The 26,085-nt window shown below is 41.1% G+C and overlaps 1 long non-coding RNA gene across 1 annotated transcript in view; it reads right to left on the bottom strand.

The window, feature by feature from the left end:
* LOC109284680 (uncharacterized) overlaps positions 1-12,166 on the bottom strand; it is a 421,234-nt gene extending 409,068 nt beyond the window's left edge. The window contains exon 1 of the long non-coding RNA XR_002092233.2: positions 11,763-12,166. This is a non-coding gene — a long non-coding RNA (uncharacterized LOC109284680). The remainder of the gene's footprint in view (positions 1-11,762) is intronic.
* Between the last annotated feature and the right edge of the window lie 13,919 nt (positions 12,167-26,085).

Genomic DNA, 26,085 nt, shown 5'->3' with positions numbered 1-26,085 from the left:
GGGGCTAACAAGAGTTGGGATTTTGAAGCTTGATGAAGTTGGTCAACAGAGCCCCTAGAAACTCTAAGAGGGTAAAAGCAGGATGCATCAGCACTAGGACCTTGATAGATGTTGTACCAGAATTGCAGCCCCTGTGGATGTGGTTGAAGACCAGCAGAGATCTAGAGAAAATAGATGTCTGATTCTTTATTCCTCAGTAGATGCAGCTACATGTGAGCTTTAATGTGCAGGAACCTATTTTACTGTGCATTAAAATGGCACATCAAAAACATGTTAATATGCTAATGCACAGTAAAAATAGGCTACTGAGCATTAAGCATCACTAAAACAGTATGTGCTTTTGCTAATGCACATTAGGACAGCCTAACACACATTTAGTACCTCACATTACAGGGCACTTTTGCACATGTTCCAGGGATGGGATGTGGCGCTTTAATTAGAGCAGCTCCAAGACCTGCTCTAATTAAAGCACAACCATGTTTCATGTATCAGCATCCTCACCCTTAAAAATGGCAGTGGAGGTGCTTGAACTAAAGCTCGTTTGATAAGCTTTAGTTCAAGTGCACCTGCTACCATTTTTAAGGGTGAGGATGCTGATACACAAGACACAGGGAGCTACTGAAAGGCAGCAATTGCCACAGTCCAGCAGACTCGATTAAAGATGCTGGAATTCCAGTGCATCGAAGCAGCCTCCACACTCATGTATAGGTGCCCATAGGTACTACGTTTAATGTGCAATAGCAAAAGTGCATTAATGAACATGTAGATGCACCTAATAAGGAGGTAATAAGCCCTGAAGGAATGACAACTATAAATCTTAGGTATTTATGGTGTGAATCTTACTCCCACTTAAATCAGTGGCAAAATGCCCAGTGTATCAGTGGTATAATATCAAGCTTGTAAATATATACACTGCAGCTCTTATTGAAGACAGCAGGAGTTGCAGGTATTCAGCAGCTATCAAGATTCCCCCCCCCCCCCCCCACTTGCTAAAGCTTTAACTGACTCCAAGATTCCCCTGTAACATTGGTAGACAGGGTATATTGTTAATGATAATACCCACTATAAAGCCAAGAGGGAACTGTGCAGCCTCACATGGGTAACAGGCCAAAAAACATTATGCACACGTCAGGCAGAGAAAGCTCCTTATGTTTTCCTCTCCGATGGGTTTAACATATAAGTGTAGCCAGATGGGCTATATAAGCAGAGGCAATAACATGCCCGATGAATCTGTCTCATGGAGTTTCCCGCCCTGCAGAACAATATAATGGGAATAAGTTTGGATGCTTTGTATATATCACATAACTACTCAGAGATGCAGCTGGGAAGAGGATATGTTTTATCAGACAATTTTGGCAGCAGCTTTCTAGAAAATATTTCTAAACCCCGTCTCCTTCTTTCTCCCCCTCCTTCTCCTTTTCTTTCCTCACTGTTTAGCTGTCTCCTTCCCTCCTCCCTCTGTTAGTGTCTGTTTCCTCTCCAATTAACATACAGCTTCCCCTCCTTTCTATTTCCCTTGGGGTCATTTCTCCCTTCTTCCCCTTTCCCTCTTCTTTGGTCCCTGGTGCCCTTCATCCCTGGATCTACCCTGTCTTCCCTAGGCATCCTATCTGCATCTGCCCCTCCTATCTTTTCTCATTTTCTATGTTTCTGTTATTCTTTTCAGGCTTTCCTCTGCCCACACTTACAGCCAGAGATGAAAGATATTTCCCTCACCCACTGCTCCCCTGGCCTCTCACTGCTCTAGATCTTATACTCTAAATCAGGTATGGAGACACTCCCATTTGAATTGAGCAATGAGGAAATATGAAATTTTGCATTAGTATTTGTTTTCTCAGTGGGGGTACTAGCACTACAGCATGATAGAAATATTTTTCTAATAATCTATTTTTGTGTTTCCTTTTAATTAAATAACATGGATATCTAATACAATGAGTCACATTCATTTGAATTAGCAGATTTCAAAGTGTTTTATATCTACCTTTGCTTATCTCCAGTAAAAATTGCAAGACCAAAAATTGCCAGGATACAATATCATTGCTTGAGCTGTGAATTTATCTAGGACACAGATGCTAGTGGATGTTTAATGGCTGTAAATGAGCAGCTGCTAAGTTTGGGGCTTTCTCTAAATGATGGAAACTCCAGGAGCTGATACCGGGCAGTATGTTTGATCATCAGCTTTGGTGCTGACTCACCAATACTTTCTTCAGCACCACCTGTCTTTTCTTTGACGATCTGATAGCCTGCAGTCATCAGAAAAGTAAATTCAAGTTTTAGCTGTATTAGCAGGAGGTTGTATGTAAGACACGGGAGGTAATAGTACCACTCTGCTCAGCTATGGTTAAGTCCAAATACTGTGCACAGTTTAGGGCTCTGCAGTTTAAGGAGGATATAGAGAAACTAAAGGGGATCCAGAGGTGAAAAATGGTCAGGTACTGAAGTGGTCAGAATGCATCATGTATGAGGAAAGGTTGAGAAAAAACACATATGTTAAGTTGGAGAAAAGGAAATTAAGGGGGCACATAATACAGCAGTTTTTAAATATTTGAAAAACTATAAAGAAGAGATAGTCTTCTCATCTGCCACAGAGGGCTGGACAAGAGGCAATGGGTATATGCTGCAGAAAAGAAATTTAGATTCCATTTCAGGAAAATTTTGCAATTGTAAAGAATAGTGGGACAGTGAACAAGATAACCAGGGAAGTCGTTGCGTCTCCTCAGTAGGAGGTTTTTAAGAAAAAAGTGGGTAGCTATTAGGGCTGTGTGAAGCTTCGGGTGCTAATTCAACTCGGAGGAGATTTGGCCTGATTCGGTGGCCAAATCTCTAAATCCGAATCAAATCAAGGGACTAATTAAAAGCTCCAAATCAATTCAGAAAAGATTTGGAGAGCTTTGGTGATTCAGGCAGTCCTCACCTGCTACAGCAGGGAGCTGGACCCGGACTCTGAGCTGGTAAGTAGGGGGCGGGGGGCCTGGAGGAGGGGGGAGGGGACCGTGGCGGGACCCCTGCCAGGCCCCATCCCCTGCCTGCTCCCCCAGCCCCCCCGAGTGCCCCCTCCCCAGCCCCCCCCATGACTGCCCTGCCCAGCCCCAGCTCCTAATGCCTAAATAAAAGCCTCCATTCACCGGCTGCTGCCAGGCAGGGGGATGATCCCCACTGCCCCCCACTACCCCATGCTGCCTGGGAGGCTCTACCACAAGCCCCCAGACTTCTGCCCACTCTCCCAGCCCCCCATGGCTACCCCACCTGCCCCAGCTCCATCCCTTTAAGAAAAAAAACAAACCCCAAACTTACCAGCTCGTGCTGTGGCCTCGTGGCTTCTGGAGACCTATGCGGAGCCCCCCATGCAGCGTGGGGCAGTGGGACTAGTGGGGATTGCCCCCTGGTGGGCAGCAGTCAGTGAGTCCTGGATTTTTTTTTGTGTTTTTTTCTTAAAGGGCTGGAGCTGGGGCGGGCAGAGCAGCCATGTGTTAGGGGGGGGGCGGCTGGGAGAGCATGGAGGGTTGGGGGGCTTGTGGCAGAGCCCCCAACCCCCCAGGTGGCATGGGACAGTGAGGGGCAGCAGGGATTGCTCCACCATCAGGCTTTTTTTCCCAAAGTGCTGGGAGCTGGGGTGGGCAAGGCAGCCATTACTGGGCTGGGAGAGCAGGCAGGGGATGGGCCTGTGAGATTCAGAGATTCAGCTGATTCAGCAGCAGCTGAATGTCTGAATCAGATTCAGCCAAATTGATTTGGGACAGTGATTCAAATCACCAAATCAAATCGCTGTCCCCTGAATTGGCTGAATCAAAAGCGAATACTAGCTGCTTCACACAGGTCTAGCAGATAGTTGTCAGGAATTGTATAGGAATAGCATGTCCTGCATTTGTGCTGAGGGTTGGACTAGGTTATCTGAGATTCCTTGTAGCCCTCTGATTCTGTAACTATTGATCAGTGTCTGATCCTACTTAGTCTTAAGATCTGAGGGCAGCATGACCCATGGTGGTATGACCTCAAACTTGCTGGAACACCAGTACTCATTTACTTGCAGTTGGACTTTTCATTATCAAAATCCTTACTTTTTACTGAAAATAACAACAACTAAAATGCAGACAGGTAGAATGACTCATCAGAAAAAAGAAAGAGACAGTCAGCAAGGTCTTTTCCTCATGGCACAACCTTTATAACCAGAAACCTAAGCTGACATAGGTAGAAAAAAGAAACAAATGATTTCCCAAGGTTGGGGTTCAAAACACACTTACCAAGCTGAGTATGAAGCCCATCCTTCCTAAAGACAATATACTGACCTTCAACCTCCCAAGCAACCAATTGTTGTTCTTTCCTTGCGCACTTAGTATAAGAGGGGAAGAGGCAAAACTCAATTTAACCCCTCTACATCACTGCCTCTGGCCCGTCACAAGCACTTGACTACCATAACTCCTTGCAAGATATCTGTACTGCAATCATACTCAAGAGGAATAAGCTGCATTAGAGGGTGAAAATAGCACCTTGCTTGCCAGCATTACTGTATACTTAGTACTAGTAAGTGCTCTTTGTAAAGGGCACTCAGACCAATAAGGGAAAAAAAGAGACAGAGGATGAGGAGGCAACAACTGCTATACCATCAGCATTAAAAAAAATTGTTCTGGGGATAGAAATATTATGACATATAGCAGCAGAGAAAACAAAACTATGATGTTAAGAAATATTCTCAAACCGTGACTGTGCGCTGCACCACATGTACAGTCCAATGTACCACACAGCTGGAAAACACAGGCAGAAATTGCTGCTATTATTGAAACAGAATCTCTTTCTTCCTTTCCAGTGTAGCTCGTTTAACAAGCACTTGTTGCTGGAGAAAAGCAGATGAAAGAATTTATTTACCTCCATGTCAACCTAGGATCAAGTACACATTAAAATGAGGGCTTTGTGAGAACAAAATAAATTCAACAACAGAATAAACTCACCCAGCACAACAGGGTGTCATGATTCCTCAGGTGGTAGCAGGTTTGTCAGAGGCATCTAATAAAGCACAGGACTTTCTTGTTAGTTGGGCCAAAGGAAGGAAATAAAGGTAAAATTTTCAAAATTACTTAAGTGCCTTGAGAGCCTAAGTTCCATTTTAGAAAGTCCCTGGGAATCTAAGTCTAGATGAACAAGGTATGGAGGCACTTAATACCCATAGAAATCAATGGGAGTTATATGCCTTTGAAAATCCACACTTCAGTACCCTAAATCCTACTGACTTTCCATGAGACTTAGGTTCTTAAGGATTCATCTATACTGAGGCAGTGGTATAGCCCAGCTAGGCAGGTCCCATTGCTATCCACCTACCTGCGCTTGCTGATGCCCTCCAAACTGGAGAACAGGCTCCAAAGACACTCCAGGATTTTCCTCTATGGCTGCTGATGAGAACTCAGGCTCTGACTTTCTTAACAGCGGCCACTAGGGTGGACCCCAGAGTGGCATCACAGATGTATTTCCAGGTTAGAGCAGGTCAACAGGCAGGGGGCTCAGGAACAGCCCAAGAGGGAGGTGCTGCTGCCACCACACTGTAAAGGGGCCCTAAGTAACTTTTAATAATAGGGCTGATGTTCCTAAATGTAAATAAATTGCTTTGAAAATGTGACCCTAATTATTTTTGCTGACAGGAGTGACAAGCTCATGGAGTTTATCTGCAGATACTTGGGTCAACACTGAGGGTTGCCCTCTACTAGCCAAAGCCATGTGAGCTGCCTCTCCCTGTCTAAAGCTTACCTTGAGGGCCACAGCAAAGTTAATTCACATTGTACAGGGAGTCCCTTGAGCCACGCCTTTCTAGCAAGCAGCTGCTCACTGCTGTTCTCTGTGTCTCTGCTTGACCACTTGCAGGCAGTCAAGACAGGAAGATCAACCAGGGAGCCATGGGATTGGTGATCTCTGACTTCCAGTACTGGAGACTTACAATGCCCTGGTGAGTTCAACACTTACTGGAGAAAGGGACTGGTGAAAGATCAAGGAGGGTTGGGGTTAACACAGGGATGGGCAAAGTCCGGCTCGTGCACCCTAGGCAGGGGTGCACAAGCAGGAGATCACAGCTCTGCCCCAGCTCCACACCAGGCTGTCACTAGTGACTGGCCGTCGGATCAGCCATTTTGCCCACCCCTGGTGTTAACATCACTCCTGGAAGTCCAGCAGAGCTTCTGGGGCCAGGCCAGACTGCTGCTGGAGGCTGAGTTTAGGGTGCTACTGGGTAGATGGTCAGTGGGGTGAGAGGGGTATTGAGAGTGACCTTAAAGCTAACCTTCATTAAAAGCAGAGCTATAATCCTCTCTATACAGGGCAGTCTGGGCACGGAGACAAGGAGTCACCCTGTTCTAACATGAGTTACATGAAGGCAAATAAAGTACAGACAAATGCTGTGAAAAGCTGATATCCATCAAACAGGTCTATTCCATCAAGGCAATCCAAGTGGCTTGGGAAATATGTCCTACTCAGTAGGCAACCAATGAAGATGGATTTGTTTTTTTAACTGGCGCAATCTCTGTCTTTAATTGTTTCCTTATACCCACAGAGAGCTCGTATTCTCTGGCACTAGAAAGCTGGATGCTGGAAGACTCCTAGGTGCCAGTTCAACTGCAAGGAGTCTGTGCTTTTGATGTGCTGTTGATATGTCAGTGCCAACATAAGAAAACATTCACTTAACACAAGCTCCCAGAACCAAGATCCTAATCTCTGCCCCTGTCTAGGACCATTCTTCCTGCTTTTTTTTATGGCTAGGGGCAGGAGTTACACATAAACTGGTTTAAGTGATAGAAAACTGGTTTAAACCTGTAACAGAACAGAAGTTCAGTGCACATAAACTGCTTTCAAAAGGGCCAAAACTCATTTAAGATAAACCTGGTAGGATGTAGTATCAGACTTAACTGATTTAGGTCAAACCGGTTCATGAACTTCTGTCCCAGATCTCTTCCTGGTTCAAGTTAACTCACAGTCCCTCAGCATCCCAGCATGCTTTGCAGCCCTGGGTTATGCTGCCTGCTCCAGCAGAGCAAAGACTGCCTTGCCCCTGTGCTCTCTATCCTGCTTCCTGCCTGTGTCCATCAGACCATAGGGATGGGGGGTGGGGCAGGGGAACAAACCCCCAGGCCCTCCTAGCCAGGGTCTACACAGCACATGGGGGGAGGGAAATCCCCTGTGGCAGGGGCTTTTTAACCCTCTACAGCCCTCTCCTCTCATTCCTCAGCAGCTGCCACAGGAGGGAGAGAGGAGTCCTCTCAGCAGGGTGCCTGCCCATGCAGCCCAGCATGGGCGCATCAGGGAGCCCACACCTTGGGGGGCTTCCTCCCACCCCAGCCCATGGTCCCCCAGCCTGAGGCAGCCCCAGGGAGCTGAGGGGAACTCTTCCCCTCCTGAACCCCAGAGTTGCTTGCCTTGGCCCCTGAGAGGCTCAGGCAACCTCAGGGAGCAGAGGGAAATTCTCCTCCTCTGAAGCCAGTTTTGCCTCAGCTGCTGCAAGTCTGAGGCAAAACTAGTTGTGGAGGAACAGGAGACTTTCCCTTTGCTCCCTGAGGCTGCCCTGGGCTATTTCTGATACTAACAGCAACTAAGGCAAACAGCTCTGGGGCTCGGGAGTGGAAGATTTCCCCTCAGCTCTCTGGGGTTGCCCCAGGCTGGGGGATGCTGAATTGGGGTGGGGGGAAGCCCCACAAGGCAGGGGCTCCATGGTGCCCTTGTGCAGGGCTGCATGGGTAAGCACCCAGCCAGGAGGACTCCTTCTCCCTCCCTCCTGTGGCAGTGGCTGAAGCAATCAGCAGCTGAGAAGGGTCCAGGGGGCAGGGGGGTTCCCTCAGCTCCCCAGAGCTGTCTGGGCTGAGGAAAACCTCCCTGCCTTTCCCAATTGAAAGCTGAACATCATTTCAGTTGGTTATCAGTTCAACTTACATAGCTTAGAAGAAGCTGCCTAGATTGAATCGATTCTCCCTCGGGCTTTTTGACTGTCTGTACTTAGCCTATGAGAACAGCTCCTTTTCACCAGCAAGCAAGAGACATCACCCTTCTTAGGGCCTAATCCCAAATCTACTGCATTCACAGAACGATTCCCATTGACATCAGCAGGCTTTAAATTTGGGAAGCATGAGAATTGCCATATTGGATCACACCTGTGGTCCAGCTATTTTAGTACCCTATCCTTATTAACGGCCATGCTTGGTATAAAATTTGATGCTGTAGGAAGACAGAGTAATTCTGCCCCTTGAAGTTCTCATCCTAACCCCTAATCAATAAAAATTATTATAAACTACATAGCATGAAGTTTTATTTCCCTTCTAAGGTATTTTTATTTGTTAGGGATCAGATCTTTGGCTCTCTGCAGGGAAAAGTTGTCTTTTGCAATACTAAGAGGAAGTTCAACAGCTATTCTAAGTAAGGAAAGGAACGCAAAGCCTGGGGAACCACTCAGGCAGCAGACATTTGGCAAACCCTGGCTTTTCCCTGTACTGGGATATTTCCTGTGTCAGAGGCAAGATGGAGATAATGCTGTTTTTGTACTTCATAGGGGTGCTGTACTGGTTAGTTGAAAGTAAATGCTATTATTATTGGAGCATGCAGTCGCCTACTACTGAGTTGTCTTTCTTGGTAGAATCCATAATGCTAAGTGGTAAATTGCAAATGTAACATTTAATAGGCTTATCCACTTTACAAGTTACTTCACTGTTTTTCTTTTCAGCTGTCAAGCGCCTTCATAAAAAGGAGTTCATCTACCCTCACCCTTTTCCAATGTGGTTTTGTTTGCTTCCTAACCTAGTTGAAATAGGTCTCTCTTTTCTCTGTTTCATTTCCAAGCCAAGTCTGAAAAAATATGTATGCAGAAAATCCCATAATTACCGGATCTGATTTTTATTTGAACTTTGCTTCTTTCTTACGCCACCACCAACTTTCAAAATTCAATGGAACTAATGTGACTCTAGTTTATGTGCAAAAGAGGAAATATTTGGCAAAGAGCATTCATGTGCTAGAGTGTGCGTGGGATAGAAAATGTAACTATATGATACTTTTTCTGAGTTTGTAATGTATGGGCCAGATTTTTAAAAGAGCTCAGCTTCCACTTAGGTGCCAAAATAAGTGGCTTGATTTTCAAAATTCCTCGGCTCCCAGCATGCTGTGCTATTTTGAATTTCTGACCATAAAAATGTCACAATGGGAACAACTGGGTGCCAAGTACTCTTGGAAATCTGGGCTCAATTGTGGGCACCAAACATTTGAAAAACTGCCTCTTAATGTAAACAGGGATTGTATGAATGCTTAAGTGGTGGGGAATGTTTGTCAAATGAGAGAATATATGTGAAAACGTGCTTGTGTTTGTGAAAGACAGTATTTACATCTTTAATCTTTCAGTGCAATTTGTAATCTGACCCATCTCCTGTTTCCCTTCCATATACTCACAAATGCAGAGTCACACAAACACGCTTTCAAATTTTTCTTTAAAAAAAAAGGAACCCACAAATGAAGCAAAATGTGTCCAAAATACCTATACGTACTCAGTCTTTAAGAGGAAAAATATGGTGATACTCCTTAATAAATCATACAGGTTGGTACCAGCACTGGATACACTTAAATTACCAGAGGATCCAGAAAGCCAACAAGAGCCAGATTATGATGGAGAGAGTGGCACTGGCTTCCTAGCCCACTGGGAAAACAAAGGCTTAAGGAAAGAATATATATGATTTGCCATCATTTAGCCATCAGAAAAGCCAATGGCACTTTATCGTGCTTCAGCAGATGCATGACGAATAGGTCCAGGGAGGTGATACTTCCCCTCTATAGGGCGTTGGTCAGACCGCAGTTGGAGTACTGCGTGCAATTCTGGGCGCCACACTTCAAGAAGGATGCGGATAACCTGGAGAGGGTACAGCGAAGGGCAACTCGTATGGTCAAGGGCCTGCAGACCAAGCCCTACGAGGAGAGACTAGAGAAACTGGACCTTTTCAGCCTCCGCAAGAGAAGGTTGAGAGGCGACCTTGTAGCTGCCTATAAGTTCATCACGGGGGCACAGAAGGGAATTGGTGAGTATTTATTCACCAAGGTGCCCCCGGGGGTTACAAGAAACAATGGCCACAAGCTAGTAGAGAGCAGATTTAGACTGGACATAAGGAAGAACTTCTTCACAGTTCGAGTGGCCAAGGTCTGGAACGGGCTCCCAAGGGAGGTGGTGCTCTCCCCTACCCTGGGGGTCTTCAAGAGGAGATTAGACGAGTATCTAGCTGGGGTCATCTAGACCCAGCACTCTTTCCTGCTTATGCAGGGGGTCGGACTTGATGATCTATTGAGGTCCCTTCCGACCCTAACATCTATGAATCTATGAATCTATGATAAACAACCCTGCATGTTGAACTGGAGCTACTAAGTACCTGTTGCATGCTCAGAAGGCAATACAGGGACTCATGTTCAAAACGTAGTTGTCTTTTATTGTAATTATACCAAGGACGGATTTGCACTGCTCATAAAGCAATGGTGCCTATTTACCACAGCCCCTTCAACAAATAGTTCTGCTGGTGCTATACAGTCCTCTGTTGACATCTGTGGATTGCCCCCCAGAGAGTCTTAGACAAAACATTGTAGCTCATCACTTGACACTATTCAGGGAGCTTTTATAGCACACTAATCTCTATTGTACAGTCTAAGCCCAATTTTGTACAGGTGCATGAGATACTAAGAGAGTATACATTTATCTAGTTCACACTGGTGCCTTGAGCCTAAGACTCACCAAAAGTTACCGCTCCAAGCCCTAGCTCTTGTAAAGTGAATATAGGCTCATGAGCTCACTCTGACCAGCAGAGTTTTCTGAGTTTGCTGAACTCCTGCAAAAGGTATTTGTGAGCAAACCACAAATTCAGTTCAACAGTAATCACAAATCCTTTGACTCATTTTCCACAAACATTTATGCCAGATATATTTTGTTTGTGGGAAAGGAAAATGTTATGAGGACATGTGCAAATGTCTTTGCCCAAGGATTTGAGCTTGAAACATTCACGTGGCCTTACTAAAGGTACTTTGTGAACCAAGGGTCCAGCTAATCTTAGAGCAGAAACAATACCATGTGACCCAGATGGCCAATCACATAGCATATTATAAACACTCAAAGGACTAGCCCTGGCAAATTGTTAGTAAACAACCCACAAGCTGGAATATGTTTGCATAAAGCATTCCTTGAATAATTTTCGATAATGAACAAAACACTATAAATCAAAATCTGCTCATGGAATATTTGCAAACAAATGGGAACTAGAGTTATCGCATAAATTGTTGTCTGCATATACTTTTCTAGCTGAATTTGCACTTACATACAAGAATATTATGCTACTGTCATGTCTGTATTCATACAAACACAGGTTCAACTGCAAGGAAATGAATTGTTATTACCAACAGATCCAGAAAGGTTCAGGGTAACCAGTCAGTAGCTATGTCAGTAATATAAAGATGATATGATATACTTAGGTTGTCTCTTTGTCAATGCCCAGTGAGATCTGTTTACTTTGTATGTGCATAGCTGAGTTCAATTTCTAAGCTGGGATCGGTGCAAGAAATCAAATGTCCCATTCAAACACAGTTTCATTAGCTATTAATCTGTGCTAGCATAAGTTAGAAAAATGTGGGGGAGCAAACCATTGAGAAAGACAGACGGATGGGTTGAATGAAAGGAGGTAAAACAGGAAGTCATAAAGAAAAATACATGGAGGGAGGGGAACAGAAAGAAGGAAAAAGTTTGAGAAAGAAACACAAAAAAGATTAGCATACAACCTTACATTCGATTTTCCTTCAGTCATTTTCCATGTTTTTCAAGAAGGAATACACAATTCAATCAAATAACATTTGAATAAAGAGCATTTTTTGTTCCAATAAATGCTTCAGTTCCTTCAAATCTGGATAGCAATGTTTCTTCTTTCAAAAGTGCCTCCTGTTGATTCATAATAGATAATCCCCTCATTTCTGAGTTGGCTTCCTCTCCCTCTTTGCTGAAAAATTGAAGCAAAAGTTTTTGTTTCTTGTTTTGCTTCTCCAACAATGCTTGGAGAGCTTGTGGAAAGTACATTCCTAAGGGTAACAAGGTTTGTAATAACTGCAATTTAAATGTGCTAATGGAAATGCCAAAAAAAATTGCATCTCATACAGATGAGGCTTGTTCTAAATTAAAACAAAGAAACTTCTGCAGCAGAGGCTTAGGGAAGGGAGGGGTTCTTTGCTCTTTCTCTCCCTTCTTGTTAGATGCTTAAGAAATCAGGCAGCTGTTTTGTGCTTCAGTGCAACAGCCTGCAACATGGATGGATCAGATAGTACAGACTCTGCCCTTCAGGCCTTAATAACCCAGAGCAATATTTCCTTGTTAACAGTATAAAATGAACATTTTGTCAAAGCACAAATAGTATTAAGTTGCTCCAAAGCCCTTTTGCCTATATTAGTCAGAAACGACCACATCTGCCTGAAGAGGAATGGTGCTTTCCCACTCACATCCTCTTATTAGGATGAGGAATGGGTTTGAAGTTCAAGTGTTCAGATAGTTTAAAAACTCTCTGTAAGCAAGGCTTATTTATGTTGTATAACTGTTGACAATACTGAGTATTATTTTAGTAAACTATGGGCTACAGGTTATAAATGATCACCAGCTAAGCTCCAGAGGGCACTTTGCATCCTGGAACTTGTAGTCTTTGTGGTCTGTATATTCTTGTCAAAGGTAAGGCTGTGCCCATTTTGTTTGGTTTTTAGAAGGGCTCAGATCTCATTTAACTATCCAGATCTTGAATTAAGCTCAGTCTGTTGGATGACTGTTGGTACTGAGCATCTTTGAAACTCAGCTATCTACGTGAAAGCTAAGGTCTTTAGAAAATCTGATCTCATGACACCAAAAGTGAATCTGGTGTTTTGTTTTTGCCAAAAACTAAGTGACTTCTTTTGGTAAGGCCTGTTTAAGTTTAATTTAGCTTCCAATTTTTACTGGAGTGGAATACTCCATAAAATGAACCTACTACTTTAAAAATTTGATTGTTAGGAACATTAATACTAGTGCCTTTCCAGGGTAACGTCGCCCCACAACACTAAATTGTATTTGTAGTTTCTTTTAAATGCAACAGTCTATTTTATGCCCTGCCCGAAGCTGCTGAAAAGCTGTGCATAGCCCCACACATGGTTGCATTTAAGCAGTGGAAGAAGTGGACCTCAAACAATTGTATTCTACATACAGCACCACTTGCTTTGGTAGCTTTCCACAGAATCCCTGTCCCCCGCCCCCCATAAATCGTTGAGACAAAACTCAGTGGTTATCTTCACCGCCTGTCAGGAAGGAAGAATATGGTTCAGCACAAGGCAGGGAAGGGATCATGAGTGGTGAAATCAGTTTATGTAATGGCAAATATGCACAGATTACTGCCCATCCGGGTGGACAGCCCAGCTGACTGGAATCCATTTCCCTTTCAGAATGTGTCTTAAAATATGATGGGGAGTCATTGCCTGCCATCCCTGTGCCCCCTTCTCTGAGGAGGAGAACACTGGCATAAAAGAACCATTGTCACCAGTATCTGACACAGATTCCCAGTAAATATCTGGGCACAGCAGAGAAGAGCGCATCACCAACCCTATCTGTTTCCCCTGTTTTACTGCCTGGGTGTGATTGCCCCAGAGCCAATCACAAGCTTGTGCCTCAAGGTCCCTCATTGCCTCACTGACAGTCTTTTCCTGTGCCTTAGGCCAGGCCCTGCTGACTGCCATTGATGTCTGGGAGTTTTCTCTGCCATGTTTGATTCCTCTCTGCATTGCACAGCAGAAAGTAGCATGAGGTCAATCATGCAAATATAGTCAATCAATGTTTGTGCTCATTAATACGAATGATTCCAACAAACTTAGGAGAGTGACTCGCAAGTAGTAGGTACTATGTTTGCAAGACTGGACCTACAGTTTTTAAATCACTAGAAGAAATCAATTCTGTGGGAAAGGTGATATATTCTCATTACTATTACTATTGTGGTAGTAGCGGTTTGGTTTGGTTTGTTTTGGTTTTCATGCTAAGGGCATTAAGAAAGGCACTTATCTTTTCCATTTATTTGTTAAGACATTGTGTCAGAGTCAAAAACTCGAGAGTGGTTCCAGATTTTTTTTTAATGTATTAATAAGTATTATTAATAATGAACTTAATGGAATGACCATTATGCAGTATTAATTAGAATATCACTGTGGGCCCAAAGGGGTTTTACTGGATTTATGACATTTAAGCACACACAAAATTACTGGGCAAAGTTGTAAGAACAAAGCTATTTCCACGTATCATCAGTGGGTAAAAAGTGTATGTATTTGTGCGCATACATATGTAGGATTTTTAAAAGTGATCTTTTAGGAAACACCTCTGTGGGACACTCAGAAAAAGTGCTGAATGCTTTTGAAAGCCAAGCCCTTTATGGTGTCTCAAATTCACCACCTGGAAACTAAGGAACTCCAAGTCACCAAGTTACTTTTGCAAATCTAAGCATGTAGATTGGTGTGCATATAATTAATTTATTTTCAGTGTGTAGTATGCTATTCTATCTTCTATACACAGTTTGAATTCTACATCACACTATACATCCTCTTGCTGTGCCTCATTTTTCATTAATTACATAATAATAAAAATGCAGTCTTTACTTAGAAATATTTCAAGAAGCATCTGCCCAAACAAAATATAAATTAAAGAAACAAGATTGGCACTGCACAGGAAAAGGTTAACAAAAATATTTTAGAAATTGAATTTGCAGTAAGTCTAAGGTGGTGTGCTTTGTTTGTTCGTTTGTTTTTCTTTTGTCTCAAGTGGATTGTTTTAAACTATACTTTCCAAACATCCTGGTTTCTTGTTTTTTTTATCACGCACTTCTCCAAAGCATGATTTACAGGATTGGACTAGTTCGGAAAAAAATAATTACAATATGAATTTTATTTTAAATCATCCACGGTGGATAGTTATAGAAGCATTTTGTTCACCAAATAAATAAATATTGCAGTTACCCAAGTAGCACTGTACATATTTATTTTTAAATATATTGATATGCACAGGACCAGATTTTGCACCCAGATACTTCTTGGGAGCAGCATCAGGCTCATTCACTAGCTAGCTAACAGGAGATAGTCAAGATGGATTTTTAGTCTATATTTATTTGCATCTATTTTTGCACACTGTAAACATTGATGCTACTTTTGAATTTGATTTCCTCTCTGTCACTAGCTTTTAACCTGAGAGAGAAAGCAATATGAGCCCTTGTCTCTTGTGTACTTTCATGATTCCTAAACCCATTCAGATCTGAGATACATGGAGGCAGAGGGTCTGCTTAATAGGAAATTATTTCCTAGTATTTTCTGCCTGGCTTGGATTTCCTTTCTTTCTAGTATTTTTAGTTCCTGAGATAAAAAAGCCCTTCGTTTATTTGTGTTGTAAGACAATCCACCAAATAAAGCATGGATCACTGGGAGACTTTTTTCAATGAAAGGTCCAGTTTAACTGGTTCACTCTTAATTTAATGAATGGCTTTTTCCTTCAGACAGGGGGAGACAGCCACAGATATTTAAAAAGACACAAAAGCCAATACAGGGCTGTTTTATGTTAGTTTCTTTTCTTAAAACATTTGTTTTTAACTTGAAATGTTCAAGGCAGAACTTGCAGAGCGCAAATCCTTCCTTTATAGAAAGAGAAGTGTTTATATAACCCATGATAAATAATGAAATGTATCCATCAACTCTACTTCTTTTCTTTCATTTATTATTTGTATCTAGAATCTAACATGCTATTATTTGATTAGGACTCAAAATTAAATCTTTATTATATATTGAATTTCTTTCTTCATTTCTTTCTTCCTTCCTTTCTACAGAAAGCTGTAAAATCTAACCTGTTTCTCTATTTCTATGTTATATAAAGAGCTCTATACTACCAGCTTTAGTACAATTTTCTGCCCTGCTTGAAAGTATTTCGACATAAAACATGACCATTTTCTGCCATCAGCTTCTGCCTACAGTTTCAGACCAACTGGTAATTGCTGTGTATTTCTACCAAAGACTATTTCCTCTCTTCCTCATTCTCCAACATTAATTTTAAACAAACAAAGCAAAGAACATAACAAAAAAGGGGGGAGGCGGGAACCAAAAAAACAAGTAATCTAATATAGTCCAGAATTTAAAAAAAAAAACAACAACAAAAAACGCTTTACAGTGAAAAAAGGAAGGGAAATTTCATATTTTGTTTTCTGCCTTTCTAGTGGTTTGTCCTTGTTGTAGAAATAAAATATTACGAATGGAAAACAGAGAGAGAGAAAAAAAGCTTGTTTGATTTCCCCTTTTCATTTCCTTTGCCGAAATACTGGTTTGGAACATCTGAAGACAGAAGGTTTGCGAAGTCAAATATTTGTTGTTGTTGTTTAAATGATGAATTAAACTAGTGCTGGTTATGCAGGAGTTTGTGGTATAACAGTGCCCCCTGGAGCTCAGGATGGAACAGTTCTGCCTTTCTTTGATTTGCCTCTTTTTAACTTGTTTTTCTTACAGCACTGGAGAGAGAAGGAAAGGGAACTTTTCAAACACTCTCAGGACCTTTGCTGCTTAGTGCTGGCCTGGAAAGAGGAGGTTGTAAGAATAACTTCCTAGTTATTTCAGTTAGTTAAAAAAAATTCCACTTTTTCCTTCCTTTAATCCCACTTTACTTAAGATTTGACCTTGGATACTTCCAAAAGACTTTAATCTCCAATATGCTTAAATTGCTGGGAAGGAGGGGAAGGGAGGGGACATTGAGTGAGTGAGTGTGCATGCACGTGTGTATTATTTGGATTTTTGTGATAGTGACTTCCAGACCTCAATTAAAAAAAAAAAAATCTCTTTTCTGCAGAAAAGTAATTTTATCTTTAAAACTCAGCCAAGAAAAGTGTGTCATGTAATGAATCTAGTCTGCCAGAAGCTGTGAACAAAAAATGTGTTGTTGTTTTTAAATGTGTTGCTTTGCAATAGAATCCAATATTTTTATATAATTCTCATTTTTAAAAAGTAGTAAGAAACAAGCTAATGCTTATATTCCACTCTGTGTACATTGTTATAACTCCAAATATACATTGTTATAACTCCAAATATTTCAGTGGCATTTCAGAGTTGTAAAACAGAGTTAGATTTTATTTTATCTTATTTTATTCTAATAGTATTTCTCAAATTTAGAGTGTAAGATTCCATTTTATTGCTTCATTAAAACCAGTCTGATCTTTAAGTGCAAATCAAACAATAGGCTATGCTTGTTACTTAGATTGAGACCACATATTTTGCTTATTTGATTAAAAAGGATACAGGGGTAACACTAATTAATTTTCTTATATCTGTTCAAATCCATTATCACATATTTGGTCAATTAAGCGTTTTAGAATATGTCAAATTGATGTTATTCCTGCAGTATGTATAATTCTAGTGTTACTGTCCTCATTGCATTTTACTAAGTATTACATAAGTATTCTTCCTTTATAAACCATTTTTTTCATGGGAGCCTGGGTGGCAAAAATTTACTTCAGCATGAAATGTGAGTATATATAAAATCTTATACTGCTAGTACGCACATTATTGTTGGTAAAAGGAAATGCTGATTTGCCAGTTCTTAAGTTATTAATGCAAGATGTTTATTTGCATTTTATTTTTTTTTATTTTAGTTCTGAGCACTTTTCCCCCATTGTGTAAAACTCAAACTTTACATTAAAAAAACCCTTGAAACATCTCAAGTGATTCCAGTACTTTGCAGTTTAATTTGTTTTGGTATTTCAGCTCCTTGAATGAAATGCACCCAAGAAACCCAACATCAGCATAATAATAATGGTTTAGAATGGAAATGTGTATGGATATCCTATACAGTGAAATGTATGATTATTACTGAAGACAGAGGCATGATGAAAAACAAAGAACAAAAAAAAAGCAACCAAACAAAGACTCTTTTCTTAGAGGAAGATACAGTCTTTACCCCCAAGGGGTAAAAAAGAAGTCAAAATTCTCATGCTAAGAATTTTTCAAACTCTTTTTCAATCACTTTTCAGAAGGATTCTTACTGAGAGTTTGCTACCCCATTGGTGAGGAAGGTTTCTTTCAAGTAAATAAGAAATATTTGTCAAATGTGCAGGGAAATGTATATAGAACAATTTTCAACTTTTAGTGAGGATACAGCAGCATAACATGTATCAGGCAAAAGGAATTGCAGTTTACAGATTACATACAAGCACACATACACAGGTATACACATAGATTACACATACACATAAAGATTAGGCAGCCTGACAATTTTATCTGGAATGTTTCTTCATGCTCTCTATAAAGTAAGAGCCTTTCAGTCAGCACACAAACAGGGCCTTAGCCAATGCTTGTGAAAACCTTTCCATTGACTTTCATAGAAGTGGGATCTAATTCCACATAATGGCTCCTGCTAGGAAGCATGAGGCCTGATTCTGATCTCTCTCACACTCATTTTATACAAACTCACTCCACTGACTTCAAGTGAATTACTCCTAAATTCTGATCTGAGACAAGAAACTGGCTAACTGGCTCCAGAGTCACTCTCTAAAATGCTGCACTGTCAATGACATTTGAAAAATGATCCTATGTATTTAGTCCAACGAGATTCCTCTATGGGGGGAAAGGCAGTTCTTGGTCCAAAACAATAGTTTAGATAATATTAGTTAGAAATTGTAAACCAAAATAGTTTTATTTAAAGCTGCCTGGAAACCATAGTAGATTTGCCTAAGAAAAATTCTTCTCAAACACAGATTGTATTTCTCCAGTGGCTGATGTCCTGGCTGCAAAAATAAATAAACTTTGTGCATCTTACAGCATTCTAGGAAAGATATCTTACTATTCTTCTTAAGGAAATTAAATACAATTATTAAGGTTGTGGCACAAACCAACAAAAGTCAGGAAATGTAGACTTAGGGCTGACAGTCCAACCTTACCGCTCTCATGATTGTGCTTTTTCCCACAAACTCACTCACAATAGTGTAAGGCAAGGAGGGAATATCAGCCCTAACTTACATTTCCTGGCTTCTGCCAGCTGATGTCCTAAACCTCATTGTTATTTAAGCATAGGCTGGACTGTTTTGTATTTTAGGTCTCTATTGTGCATGCATGAACACAAAATATATTTAATTATGAAGAGTATTGTAAAATACTAAGCAATGAGTCTTGCATGATTAAAAAAAAAAGATGATGTTTTCACTTCTACATTAAGAAAGTAAGGATAAACTAACAGGAATGGAGCAGAGAGAGAGAGAGAGGCTGCTTTCTGTCATTAATACTATATAATCTCTTGTATTATTTACCCTCACAAAGCGTTTTGGGTTACAGTGTGTGCTAAGGACATTAACGTTATATAAAAAGAAGGCCCCAATCCTGCAAACTTTAAGCATGTGAGTAACTTTACTCAACCAAATAGTTCCACTTCCAGCATTTGATCTGCAACTAGTACTACATAAAAAGTAGAGAAAGAGAGAAGCCCGGACAGCTTGCAGTCTCTTCCTCATTAATTTGATGCTGAGCTCTTCATTATGACTGAGTAATGAAAGATTGAACCTACGGGTTTTGTCCATTTTGATTCTATGCAAGTCCTGCACATTTTCTCTAGCTAAGTGTTTAAAGTTTAACTGTATTTCAGCATCTGTGGAATGGCGCTTGTGCCTGTAGGAGTTCCCAGTGTGTAAGTAGTTATTCATTAAAACAGGCTCTATCGCACTCACAATTTATTTCTGCATTTTTTTAAATACAAGCAAAGAGCTTTTTTAAATGTGTTTCATTGAATCTGTCATACACCTTGACATTTTAGTTATTTAGCAGAGGGTTTTCTTCACTGGAGAAAAGAAGCTCTTTCTTGAAAGAGAGGTTTAGAGGAAAAAATCCTTTTAGAAAGGGTTGTGGCAAGGGGAGGAGGGGGGCAGGGGCTTTATTTTCTAAAGCTCAAATTCCAAAGGAGGAAGACGGGGAGAAATAGGAACTGAAACTAATTTACCTACATTCCTTTGTCACTGCTTGGCCCTTGACTAGTAAATGATTCCTTTCACTAGCCAATAAAACCAAATCAAAAGCAGGCTTAGGGAGCAAGGGGGGTACAAGAGAAGGGGGATCAACTTAAACTTTGACAAAAAAAAGCAAACTTGCTACTCTTGCCTAGCAGAAGCTCTTGGGAGCTGCAGTCCTACTCCACTGTGTTAAGTGCCCAGCATTAGCACAGTGGACAAGACAGACTGACTCTACCTGATACCTTGCAGTTAAGGTTCAAAGAAAGGCATTGCAGCTATGCCATTGCTTTAAATTATGAGGGATAGATCACAGCTTCCTGTCTCAGCTTGAATGGCTGTCCCAGAAGGTCTGCTGATTTAGTCTTGCAGCTGTCCCATCTAACTGTTTTAGAGTTGGAGTCTCTTTTTTGGAGATCATGACTGTTAACTCCAGTACCATTGCTACCCAGTCAGTGTATCACAGAGATCTAGTCAACAATGTCTTGCGATTACTGAATACAGAAAAGGTATAAATACTATAATGCTGAAGGGTCCAGAAGCTCCAATATGGAATCAGGGCCCTGTCATGCTAGGTGCTACAAAGATATCCAGTTAGAAACAATCCTGCCCAGAAAATTTACATTTTAAACAGACAAGAGAGTTGGAAGGTGGGGGAAAGACCAGGACAGATGCACAGACCAGGACAGATGTAGAATGGGTAAAACTGATGCATGAAAATAATGTTCTGATGTATGGAAATGAACAATGTTCAGTTCTAAAGTCGAATGTTTCCACCTTATGTGCATATGCAGGTATTATCTGATGTAGCAGGAGCAAAGATGTGATCAAAGCATTTAGGATTCTAGGTATTAATATTTTTTAGGGGGGGGTTGTTTGTTTTTTTAATTTTACTGTACCAATCCTGCTTTAACAAAAAGGGATCTCAGGCACAGAGGACGTACCTTCCTTGAGATCAAACAGGGAGCCTGTGTGAGAAGTGGGAAATGATGCTAGATCTGTGGAAGTCCCAATCTAATGCCTTACCACTGCTAGACCTTCCTTCTTGTTAGCAAAAACCTATGAAGGGCTGAGCCCACTCAGTACTCACTGAATTCAGTGGGAGTTGAGGACAGTCAGAATTTTTCAGATTCAGACCTTGTTTTATAGTATATTATTGGAAGAGGCATCCTCTACATGGTTAGAAAGAACACGTGGGCAGCTGTCAGATACAGTATTAGCCAGGTAAAGAATTAGACGAATTATAAGGTCAGCTTCTTATTTCTTCTAAGAATATAAACTTGGGTCTAAACAGGACCTGCCAAAGAAGTAAAACAAAACTGATCACTTTAGCTAAGGAAACACATTCAATCTACCAAGGAGAAACTATAGACAATTCTTTTTAAATCCATTCATGTGGTAGGTAAGCAGGAGTAGCTACCAGCATATTATAGCTAAATAAATTCTCCAAGATTAAATGAGTTTATGGCAGAGTTGGATTTGGAGCACAGTAGTTTCTGGCACTCAGTTCTGCACACCATCCATTGGGCTGTGCCACTTCTGGCCTGAGTGATAAAGAGACATAGCCATGTTAATCTGAAGGTAAGTAGAAGGCAGAGTAGATTTGCACCTTATGGACTTAACAAGAGGGAGAGAGAGTATACATACATACATGCATGCATACATATATACATATATAGGTATACACACATATACATATATAGATATATCTATAAGTATATTTGTGTGTGTGTGTGTGTGTGTGTGTGTGTGTGTGTGTGTGTGTACTCCCTCTCATTATATATCATAAACTTCATTGGGCTGAAGCTCACTGCATCAGAGTGGTAAAGACAGAAACAGAGTGAAGAAGAATACTTATCAGAAAAGTCAACTGTGTATTTAGAGGCAGGTTGGGACTAAGAATCACAGACACATGTTGGGGTCACTACAGAGGTTTGTTCCTAAAAGGTACTTTTTGGCAGGTGTAGCAGGTATCTATGTGTGGCTTACTAGTTTTGTTTTTTTCCCTGACCTTCCGTTTTCCTTTGGGGTAGCTGGTGTCCCACTGGTGAGTTCCTGGCATGGCCTGCAGGTTTGTGCCTGGCCCATTGGCAGACTGGGAAAGATCTCTGGTGGCTCTCCTGCCTCTGCAGAATGTTGCAAGCGATAACCAAAGAATGGCCTGGAGGTTGGATGGCAGCCCAGCTCACTGCTCCATAGAAAACATAATTATGATCTAAGTATGACAGTGCTTCATGCTGTCACTGGACCATTTGGCCATCCTGTTTCTTTTGCATCAGATGTCTGAATCCCATATTCAACCTAAAAGTATGCCTATGTTTCTATTTTGGGTCAAGATGAAATTTGAAATTACGCTAGCTTAAGTTGTTCCTTCCCATATATATTATATTGCAATGGCAATATGGGAAGCACAGAAAGAGAGACAAGTAGATTCAAGACTGATTCCTAGAAGAACAAGAATAGGAAATTCAGATGAAGCCCTTCTAAAAACTACTTGCTTCTCCATCTGTGTATCATTCTAATTTTTGCAGTAGAAACAGGAAGAATCCTATACCCCAAAAGTGCCCCTGTCTACAGTACAGCCTATACATGCACAATAGCTTCAGCATCATCTTTATCCCAAATTCTCAAGGATCACTCTAATGAATACCAGCAACTTGTGATCTCTAGGCAACATGTGAAATTCTGTCCCAGGGTAGCAGCAATACCTTTAGAACTGAACCTTGATACTTTCTATACATCCTTACATCAGTTCCTCTGTATTTCTGTTAGACAGACAGGCAACACATTTGCAGCCAGGGAACAACATTAACAATATGCTTGTGCAAAGTTCCCATGGCATGACCTGGTAGCTTCCTTGTAGAACCAGTTGTCCTGATTAGTACATGAAATTAACTTCTCAGTGGCTGCCTCTGCTCACTTTCTCCCTTTTGGTTCTCGAGTTATATTGAGGGGGAATGTTTTATATATGGGTCCTATTTCTAGTCAAGTGATATCAATATATGGTATGCTTTATTTTCTCACATAAAATGTAAGCCTTTTTCCTCAGAATCAGCCCCCAAATTTGGGGTGCATGTTTTAAGCAAGGAAGCTGTTTTCTTCACTAGAAGAGAAGCATATTTGGAGACACTGTGCATGCCATGCAGCTGCCAAGATGGATACCACTTGTGTCTTCTCAGCAAACTAAGAGGCAGAGTGCTGAATTAGCTCTCTCACAGCAGTAGCTATTGGATAAGCACCATAGCTTGTGCCCAGGATTGCCAACCCAATAATTTATTTTTACTGAAAATCTTCAAACTTTTTACTGACAACCAAACTTTTTTTACTGACATATGTTTTACATAAGGTAAATGTAACCTTTCTGCCAGGCTCTGGATGGTAGTAACAAGTCAGATTCAGATTTATGGGTTTGACACCAATTTTCTAAATTTGGCTTGAGCCCCCACCTTTACAACTTGATACCCCTGACCATGCTGCCCTTGCCTCTACCAGTCCCACTTCCCCCAGCTCTGACACGGATCCCCACATGCCGCCTCTCTCCTTTCCCAGCCCCATAGCTCCATCCAGGCCATGCTGAACACTCTGTGTTTCCTGGAGGACTTATTCTATGTCACAGACTCACCCATGACTCTGGAAAAATCTTTTTTTCTACATTCTGCCTTCTATAAATCAGGTGCATGTTTTATTTGGGGTATGTTGTATGTGAGGAACCATAGTAAAATTCTTAGCACTTCTGCGGATGGATGGTCAAATAATTGGACAGATAGACTGGAAAAAAAGATTAGTTGATTAATTATATACTGCTTAATCTATTATTCTCCACTCACAAAGTATCCTAGGTAGAATCCTCCAAGGTAGACATAGCATTATACGCTACAGTCACTATTTCAGAATACTAACAGCATTCTAGCAGAAGACTAAGAATATTACTTCTCTTGTAAATGTCTTGTTATATTTTCAAAAAATCTTACTGACACAATACAGCCCTATAGTTTGAAAATTTCATCTGTAAGGAAGAATGTCCTATTTTTGTTACAAGTATTTGGTGTTACTCAGTGGACCTATTCCTGCTAAGCATGAAAGCTCCTGCAAAACAGATGAGATTTCAAACATAAAGGAGTGTGCTTAATGCATAGCACTCAGCAGTCATTTTTATCCGCGGATGCCAAGCTGTTTGTAATGGTTGGTAAATGTTTTTAGTCCAATATTTGACAAGTGGAAATAGAGGGAGAGAAGTGAAGAGAATTGCCCAATGCCACAAATCTAGTTTGTGGAAAAATTGTAATTTGTGAAATTGCTTTTCCCCTTATTCCTCAGATGGAGCTTGTTCATTCTTTTAATTACAGTGCAAATAATTTTAATTGCTTTATGGAGTTAGCTTGAGTGTATATGCTAGAATAACCAAAAAAACTAGCTGAAGGCATGGGTGATGCTGCTCAGATTCCTTGTTCTACCCATTTCACTCCTCTCATTGCCCTGTGTCACAGAGTGGTCTGCACTCTTCAGGTCTCGTGGTGCTCTCACTCACTTCCATTTTCTGCTTTGTAACTGGGATTTTTTCAAAGACCCCTAAGGAGAATTAGTTGTCAGTCTCCTGTTATATTTAAATTTTGGTTCTTAAATTCTTTTAGATCATTTGAAAATCCCAGTCTCCCTGTTTTGGGGAATTGGTGGTATTCATGAATGTGAGGAACTTAACCAAAAAGCCAAGAAGGCAGCACAGTTTAGAAGCACTACCTAAGTTTCCTATTTACAACTGCAAACAGAGCACAGGAGTTAACGAGTTTTGGCCTGGGATGATTCCTCAAATATTACACATATAAGGCCATGTGATATGATGTATTTCCAAAGAGTACAAACAAAAAATACTCAGTAGAGTCCTGAAATTTCAGGCTCTTTATGGTGAATGTTCTGAGATTGATTTAAATTTGCTGATGAAATCTGCTTGCATGTAACTGATTATTATTCTGAATGCACTGTGATTTCAAAACTAGCAAATACCAACTGTGGATTGGAAAGCTTCTGTTGTATTGTAGCATGAAAGGCACATGTCACTAGAGGTTCTGTCAACTGATTCTGGTTTTACTGTGACATTTCAGGAATTTGCTAGCAACTACCAATACAGGCTAAGTCCTTCATTAAATTATCCACACAGTAACAGGGTAGATAGAAGAGCTGTTTTCAAAGAATGAGCCATCTCGTAGTGATAAAAAACAGACAGCAATTAAATTACCTGTTATAGATATTTTATATCTAGCACTGTTGGGTCTTAGACATATACCACTTCTGACTTCTTCAGTAGAGATGCTAATAAGCAAACAAGCAAGGACTTTAGACATAAAGACTTCATTAGGTGCCTATACCTTACGTAACTGATATTCAAATGCACTTTGGACAAATCAATGCAAACCAAAATTTACTATGCAAAATGAACTAATTTGCTGTCCAGCCATGCAACACAGAGACCTGGAAAGAGATTGTAAAAGCTAGATTCAAGCAAAAATCACTATTCCCCAACAAAACCATAATCATATCATGGAAACATACAGTTAGAGGCCTCAGAGAAATCATAGCAAGACATGTGAAACATTGGAGGAATCTTGGCTGCTTCACGCAACAAAAAAAGGTGGCGAAAGCTAGATTCCTCCAGGAATGGATTTTGAACCCACACAAATCTGAATTACAGATAGTAGTCTCTGCAAGAGCCAGGTTCACCCAGATCTCCCAATCCAATCAAGATGGAGCAACAGTGTAGCAGCAGGATGAAGGAGCACTAGTCACAGATGCCTCTTTGGAGGGCAACTCCAGAATGGCAGCACCAGGGGAGCCTGAACCCCAGCAGCTGCAGCCAGGCGGGATGCATGGAACCAGCTCCAGCTCCCACAAGACAGCACGCAAGGACTGAGCTGCTGTTGGGTAAGACCCTCCTGTTCTTTGCCCCTGCTCCCCTCAACCCTTCCTCCAACCTCCCCTCCACTCTCCACTGCTCTCAGGCACTTCTCCCATTCCCTCCCACCCTGTCTCTGTCCAGGGTGCAAAAATCATTCCTTATGCCTCTGAGCTGGAAACGTTATTGTGCTAGAAGATGTGGTCTTTCCTT

The sequence above is a fragment of the Alligator mississippiensis genome, chromosome 10 (assembly GCF_030867095.1).
Source record: "Alligator mississippiensis isolate rAllMis1 chromosome 10, rAllMis1, whole genome shotgun sequence".
Classification (NCBI taxonomy): domain Eukaryota; kingdom Metazoa; phylum Chordata; order Crocodylia; family Alligatoridae; genus Alligator; species Alligator mississippiensis.
Note: the sequence above shows the minus strand (reverse complement) of the source record. Positions and strands in the feature narration are given on the sequence as shown.